We start from the raw sequence: 7,100 nt of genomic DNA, 5'->3' as shown, positions 1-7,100 counted from the left end.
AGGTCTGTCTGTGTCCATGGATTCACTGTACACTGCAGGGAAATCGGTATCATTTATAAATAAATCGGCACGAGTAAAATGGTGAATACAATTACATGAAAACTGCAGATGAAGCCGCTCATTATTGTGGGTTCAGTACGGTATGAATAGAACTTCAGCCTTGTTCCCAAGAGAGGTCTGATCATGGTAACGTCCTGCACTTTGAGATGTTTGAGTGTTATTCACCGCGCTATTTTCATCAGAGTCAAAGGTCCTGATATAATGTGTTTGTTCAAGTGACTGTAACCAATAACAATCATCAGAGGTGCAGCAGTGTCAGTGGAGACTTACCCCCTGTATAAATCACGGCCCATTGCAATGTATCAGCTCAGAGTGTCAGCCGGAGCAGGGGATTCCATCCAACAGAAGTCGCAGCTTCTCACAGATATGGGGTATCCATTAATCCTTCAGGTAGAAAATATTTATTATCCTGTTCTGGTAGCTGTTGGCGTTCCTGGTAAGCTGATATCTCAACATTCAGTTATGTAAATCTTTGTTGAATGTGCTACTGTGATTGGTAATCTTTTACTCGCTGCATATTTTACCCAGTCACCTGTTCTGTTCCAGCAGTGAATGGTGAGATTTATCTGTCTCTGCTATTTCTGTATTCAATTGACTGCTTTATATCTACAACGATCGCTGTGTACCCAACCCGCGAGAATGGTAGTACCTTATTATCTGTACTGAAAGTATTGGAATCAGGAGTCTGGGCTCAGAGCAGGTATCAGACCATCAGTTCTTTTTCTCAGTCGACAGAAGCTTCTTGACCTGCCGAGTATCTCCAGCATTTTATGTTTTGTATCACACCTTCAGAAATAAGGGTTTCATGTTGTGAACTTACCTGTCCTGGAATATTATTTATGTATGTGTTTCCAGTGATTGAAATTAGACTGCTCACGGTCTCCGTGTTAGATGGAGGGCTGCAATTTAAAATAATAGGATCATGTTTGTTGTATGTATTGTAGACGAAGGGAATTGTTTAGGTAAGTGGACTGATAAGTGGGTGTTCTATAGAAATAACATGGTTCCATTTAACTGGGATTCCAATAAGTATTGGTTATCACTGTAATGAAATATTATTTCACTGTGTCTGTATCTGAATCTGCTTCGGAAGCCTGGTTACTGAACCGAGTTTGCAGCTGTAACCTTCACATCTCGTTTTCCGCTTCAGCGTTCAATGACTGTCACTAACATTGGTTACAAAATGAAATGTTTTGAGGTTATGTTGTATCAGTTTGCACTTTGTCTGTTGGAATCAGGAGCCCTACTATTGATGTAGGAATTACAAGTAGCAGCGGTGATGTTGTCATTTTGTTTCCAGAACAATCATGCCATCTAGCGCTGCGCTTTAAAATAATAGGATCATGTTTGTTGCATGTATTGGAGATGAAGGGAATTGCTTAGGTGAGTAGACTGATAATTGGGTGTTCAATAGAAATATTAAACTATTCACAGAGGCGTCACCATTGAACAAACTGACTCTGAGAATAGAAACATTGAAAACGTGGAAGGAGAATAGCACGCAGCTGCAGGATGTCGCATTGAATCGGTTGTGAAAAAGGCATTGAGAAAGTGATTGGAGACAATGCGGAGAGATGGAGAGGAGCGATGGAGAAATAGACTGGGAAGGAAAACTACAGGGAGGGTGAAGAGAAAGAGAGCGAGAAAGAGAGGGAGAGGGTGGAGATAGAGAGAGGGGCAGCTATGTGAATAATGAATCAGATTGAACTGCTGAAACTTCCAGTACAATTAAGATGACAACATGTGCCTTGAAGGTGACATTAGGATGTTCTGAGATTGTGAGGGTTTTATTCTGTCGCTATTTGGTCCTCAGTCTGTTTTGGTAAATTGTTATTTTACTTGTTTACTGACTGAATATCTAAAGGTAATTGAAATGTTGTATAGAATAGAATAGTTGCATTTCTTAAGCGTAATGCATTATTAGGATACTGCATTTTAAAAACTCTGTGAACTAAATTCAATACAAAACGAGGCTGGTTTAATTAACATATTAAATATAATTTTACTTTATAAATTTACAGAACACACTTTTTCACCAACGAGCTGTTACCTGACACCAATGGTTGAAAGGGTGAATTGAGTTGTGCTACTGGGATTTATGAATTAGATTCCCTCTAACACTCTGCTGCAGGCTCATTGTGAATCCCAGCCTCTCCTCCCACTGTATTCAATCCCCTGTCTCCTCATCCGCTGCTTCAGTTTGTCCGGTTCCCCAAACCCTGTGCTCCAGACTCCCCTCCAGCTCCTACATTACATTTTCCTTGTTTCCCTCCCAATCTTACTCATTAACTCCACCTCCAGCTGCCTCTTACAATCAGACGCTAAACATTAAACTCATTGCCACGGCTCTCGGCCTTTCCCGGTTTGTGTCAGCCCCTTCAGATCTCTTAACACACAGCAACAAATGCCCCACCCTCTGCACAAACCTTCCCGAACTTTAATGTCTTTCCTCCTCCGTCTGGAGATAAAATCCGGTTTAACCCGTTGCATTCGCGCTCCATAAAAACCCTTCTCATTTCCTCACCGATACTGTGCACTCACTCGTTCCTTCCAATAGATCCGGTGCTCACTTTATTCGCTTTCTGTACTGATTTCCCAATGCATTATTGATAAATGTGTTTGAAACATTTCTCTGCCCGAAAGCACTGCCCAGTTCCAGAATCAGCATCCACCGTTCGATACAGCAACAGAGTCGGAAATTTCACCGAGATTCCGTCGAAATGTTGCTTTGGCTCCAGGTCTGATCAGTAATTTCTCTGCTTCCTTTTCTCTCCCTTCTTTCTAGTTAACTTGGTGGCGATTGTGATCCTGTCCGTGGAAAGTGCGGTCTCTCCAAATGTATCACTCGCTACGTGGTAGGAATGGCATGCGCCGATCTCCTGGTCATTATATCTGATCCAATATTAAGGCAGATCCGTCTGATTTATTTCCCAAATTCATTCCTGGACATTACTCCCGTTTGCAGTCTCATTGAAGGCATGTTTTTTTCTAGCACGATGGTTTCTGTCTGGTTTACAGTCGCTTTCACTTTTGACCGATTTGTGGCCATTTGTTGTGAGAAGCTGAAAACAAAGCACTGCACCGAGAGAACAGCGGCTGCGATTATCGGAACAGTGAGTGTGCTGAGCTGTTTCGAGTGTGTCCCCTGGTATTTTACAAGTGCACCTGAATATATAATTGATAATGTACCCTGGGGTTGTCAGCTTAAACCGAGCTTCGCTACATCCCTCGCATGGACCGCATTTGTCTTGTTTCACCGCATATTAACACCTTGCGTTCCATTCTTTCTAATTTTGCTGCTCAATGTTCTGACGGTCAAACCTATTTTAGCGGCCAATGGAGTCCGCAGGGAGGGAACTCCGAGGCCGCAGCAATGGAGAGAATCACAAGCATATAGAGATGTTGAACCGTAGGAAATCCATCGCTTTACTCTTCAGTATAACCGGCAGTTTTATATTGTTGTGGGCGACACAGGTTGTAGTTTACATTTACCAGCGAATTACAAATACTTATCCTTCCTCCTTCACTGATCCTCTTTATACCACAGAAAGCGCGGCAGGAATTCTTCAGCTTCTCAGTTCCTGCACCAACACGTGTATTTATGTGCTGACACAAACTAAATTCAGAGAGGAGCTGCAGAACGCGGTGAAATGGCCAATCAATCTAATTCTTAAATTAGTGAAACCATAGAAAGCTCCAAGGTTCTAAACACTCGAACATCAACCCATTTAATTATTCATCTAATGCACTTCGCACTGGATGGAAAATATATTTTGCTTTCGGAGCACAGCGTCTTAAAATGGCTCTAAATCTGAATGTTAATATATTTTAATGATAATTGGAACCATTAAGGCGTACTCGCTCCACAGACGAGACATGATTTGTTTCTCAAAAAGACGGCATAAAGAGCTCACCTGGTCGTGCAGTAAATGACCACTCTGCAGGTAAAGGAAAATAGGCAAACCCGCCAATCACAGTTATAGCTGTGGTCCTGATGAGAATGGGAGCACTGCGGAGAAATGACAGAGAAACGCATGGGTGGACAGACAGAGAGGTAGACAGATGGACAGAGGGATGGAACACTGGAAGCCCAGAGGCGGGTCGAGACTCGGACCGCCAGGACTGTGCTTATCTTTTCTATTTATTTATCTCTGTATGTCGGTGAATTTTTCTCTCTCTCAATTTCTGTTCATCTCTCCCTTTCCAAGACTATCTGTCTGTTATAAATTACATGTCTGTAACTGTTTTATTTCTCGCTCCCGCAAACCGGCGGCTGCTCAACTCTTTCTGTCACTCTCTGTCTCTCTCTAACCTTCTCTGTCCCACCGTGTCTCCCTCTCTCTCTCACTCTCTCGCTCTCAAACTCGCTCCCTCTCTCTCTCTCTCTCTCTCAAACTCGCTCCATCACTCTCTCTCTCTCTCTCTCATGTCTATCTCTTTATTTATCTATCTGTCCCTCTGTCTCTACTTCTCTGTCTCTGTCTCTCTCTCGCTCTGTCATCTCTCTCTCTTTATACAAATATATATATATATATAGTCGCCATCTGTCTCTCCATCTCCCTATCACTCTATGAATCTACCTCTCTCTCTCTTCATCTCTCTCCCTCCATCTCTCTTTTTATCCATGCCTCTCTCCCGCTCTTCAACTCTGTCCATCTTCCTCTCCATTTCCATATCTCTCTCTCTCTTGCTACTTACTCCATCTGTCTCTTTCCATTTGCATCTCTCTCTCGCTCTCTGTCTCGCTCGCTCTCTCTATTTCTCTCTCCCTCTCTCGATGGAGGTAGAGATATAGAAAGAGGTAGAGGGAGATGGAGAGAGGTACAGAGATGACGGACGAATTAGACATGGAGGAAGATGCAGAGGGAGATGGAGAAATATGAAGTGATACAAGAAGGTAGCGAGAGAAGGAGGAAGAGGTAAAGAGAAAGGGAGAAAGAGGTAGAGATGGAGGAAAAGAGAGAGAGAGGAAGAGATAGCGAGAGAGTGATGGAGGTAGATGTAGAGGGAGATGGAAAACGTGTTGGGACAAATGGAGAAGTGTTAGAGAGAGATGGAGAAAGAGGTAGGGAGAGATGGTGAAAGAGTTAGGGAGAGATGGTGAATGAGTTATAGAGAATGGTGAACGAGGCAGTAAAAGCTGGAGGATCTGTTACAGAGATGGAGAAGGAGAAAGTGACAGATGAAGGAAGAGGTAGAGAGAGAAGGAAACATTGTTGGTAGCGATGGAGGAAGAGGTACATAGAGGGTGACAGAGATGGCGAAAGCGGTAGAGATGTAAAAAGTAGATGGAGCGAATGAGGAGGAAGGGCGATGGAGAAAGAGAAAGAGATGGAGAAAGAGGTAGAGAGAGATGGAGAACGAGTAAGAGAGAGATGTTGAAAGATGTAGAGGGAGATCGAATGAGAGGTACACAGAGATAGGGAAAGGTAGAGGGAGATGGGGAAAGATGTATAGGGAAATGGAGAATTGTGGAGAGAAATGTATACAGAGGTAGAGAGAGATAGAGACAGATATTGGGAGATGGGGAAAGAGGTATATGGAAATGGAGAATTGTAGAGAGAAATGTATACAGAGGTAGAGAGAGATAGAGACAGAGATATAGGAAGATGGGGAAAGGTACAGGGAAATGGAGAATTGCATAGAGAAATGTATACAGATCTAGAGAGAGATAGAGACAGAGCGATAGGGAGATGGGGAAAGAGGTAAAGAGAGATGGAGAAAGAGGAAGAAGAGAAGTAAGGAGAGAGCGAGAAATGGGTAAAGACAAATGGAAGAGGAGGTAGGGGGAGAGATGTATAAAGAGGCAGAGAGAGATGAGGAAAGAAGATGGAGAAAGAGGTAAAAAGAAGAAAGGGTTAGAAAAGGTATAAGAGGTAGAACGAGGGAGAGGGAGATGTGGAAGCTGAGAGCTGGGTGTCGAAAGCAATATCTAGGGACTGGTATGCGGAGTGAGTTTGCATTGCAGGGAGGCAGAAACGGGGGTTATACTGCCCGCTGGTGGAAAGCTCCGTGGATATTCAACCACGGGCTCCCTCGCCGTCTGTCCTCCCTATTTTAGCTAGGCAATCTTTCAGTCTCCAGCTTCCCCTCTGACCGTCCTGCGTTCTAAATGTAGTCAGGGAAGGGGAATATACAGATTCACGTTCGTTTCAATCGGAGCTGGACTGCCCTGTGGGATCAGTGAAGTGACGGGGGAACATCGCACAACCTATCTACAAGGCAAGAAAACAAACATCATCGAGGAAATATAGCTCTTCTTGTACATTACCCAATCAGACTCCTGCGCCGCTAGACGTTGTTAGTGTCATCAGAGGGATAAGGGTTCTAATCTTAGATCTTTCCAAACCAGCCTGGTTAGCGCAATCGGTCAATAGCTAATTCTCCTCAGTGCTCCAGCGAGACACATCAGGACCTACCACACATATACAGCCCACATTGTGTTCCGGGAGTGGTCAGGACGTGTAGGAGACGAGACCGCTGTCTCTAGCATTTTACATCTGTATTCGACCGTTGTCTCTGGTTGGCTGTTGCAAAATCGGCCTGGTTACTCTTCACAATAAGAAAGTGGGACCAAGAAGTTCGGTACACGCATTAACGGTAGCCATTCTCTCTCTGATTTTCTCTGTTTCTATAATTTACCGGAGCAAGTCTGTACAGGATCTATCTATTCCAGTGAGGTGTAAAACTGTATAACAATTGTTCTTCTGTACAGTATCTGGCTCTCGCAGTGTGGATTTGGACTTTGTCATAAATGCACCTGTGTACACTGCGTACCTGTCATAGTGAGGCATCAGACTATTTAAGATGTTTTCAACGTTTCCATTTTGTATCTTTCCCAATGTGGACTCGGAATCTGGAACATGTGTCCCTGTGTAATGTGTGTTTCTCCCAGTAAGGGGTCAGATTGTGTAAGAAGTGTCACTGTGTACAGTCTGTGTCTCCCCCAGTGAGGAGTCAGACTGTGTAATAAGTGTCGCTGTGTACATTATGTGTCTCCCAGTGAGGAGTCAGGCTCTGTAACAAGTGTCCCGACAAAC

At 43.7% G+C, this 7,100-nt stretch overlaps 1 pseudogene; it reads left to right on the top strand.

Moving 5' to 3' along the window:
- Nucleotides 1-426: 426 nt before the first annotated feature.
- Nucleotides 427-3,750, top strand: LOC139257755 (probable G-protein coupled receptor 139; annotated as a pseudogene).
- Nucleotides 3,751-7,100: the final 3,350 nt, after the last annotated feature.

This window comes from Pristiophorus japonicus, unplaced genomic scaffold, assembly GCF_044704955.1.
Source record: "Pristiophorus japonicus isolate sPriJap1 unplaced genomic scaffold, sPriJap1.hap1 HAP1_SCAFFOLD_91, whole genome shotgun sequence".
Classification (NCBI taxonomy): Eukaryota; Metazoa; Chordata; class Chondrichthyes; family Pristiophoridae; genus Pristiophorus; species Pristiophorus japonicus.
The sequence above is the reverse complement of the archived record's forward strand: the minus strand, read 5'-3'. Positions and strand labels throughout refer to the sequence as shown.